Source organism: Psammomys obesus, unplaced genomic scaffold, assembly GCF_907164565.1.
Source record: "Psammomys obesus unplaced genomic scaffold, mPsaObe1.curated_primary_1811, whole genome shotgun sequence".
Lineage (NCBI taxonomy): Eukaryota > Metazoa > Chordata > Mammalia > Rodentia > Muridae > Psammomys > Psammomys obesus.
The window spans coordinates 10,158,208-10,158,862 of record NW_026589732.1 but is presented as its reverse complement, the minus strand read 5'-3'; the positions used below and the strand labels follow the sequence as shown (position 1 = coordinate 10,158,862).

Below are 655 nucleotides of genomic sequence, written 5' to 3'. Positions count from 1 at the left end.
GAAAGCCAAGAAATTAAACAAACACCTACTCTCATGACTCACCTCTTCTGAGCCACAGTCTCCAAGTTTCTCCAACCTCCCAAAACAGTACCACCAGTTTGGAACCAAGCTTTTAAACACATGAGCCCCCTGGACAATAACAGTCAAACCATAACGTTTTATCCCTGGCGAGCATGAGCTCACAGATATGTTATGATGCAAAGTGCATTTGATTCAGCTTCAAAAGTACCCACAGTCTCCCACCCCCACCTCAGAAATGGGCAAAGAGACACCTTGTTGGTGGTATGGTTCTTTTATCAGTCAGGAGCAGAGCAGTTGGGAGTCCTTTGCTCATTCTAGCTTGATGCCTAGTTTGGTGGCCAAAGCTGTCTTATGCCTAAAACTTGTGAAAACCAAATCAAATCAAATCCAGGCAACACAGCACAGGAGGAGGAAAGCAGACAGAGACTTGAAGACCTCCATGCCATCCACAGACTTGCTCTCCAGTGTGTGGCACAGGCAGGTCATTGTTTCCTGTTTGCCACCACACCAAGCAGCCCAAATGCAGGAAGTTGCCCAAGGGCCTGCCAGCCACCTGGCCAGGCTGCAGCAGAGGCCAGCCCAATGTGTGATTATGTGGTGGACAGATGGAAGAGAAAGAGAAGTGGAGCAGGTT

The 655-nt window shown here is 48.5% G+C and overlaps 1 non-coding gene across 1 annotated transcript; it reads left to right on the top strand.

Moving 5' to 3' along the window:
- The first annotated feature begins 246 nt into the window (after nt 1-246).
- LOC129675379 (small nucleolar RNA SNORA48) lies at nt 247-389 on the top strand. Its single transcript, XR_008719917.1, has one exon. It is a non-coding gene; the product is annotated as a small nucleolar RNA SNORA48 (small nucleolar RNA).
- The last annotated feature ends 266 nt before the right edge of the window (nt 390-655 follow it).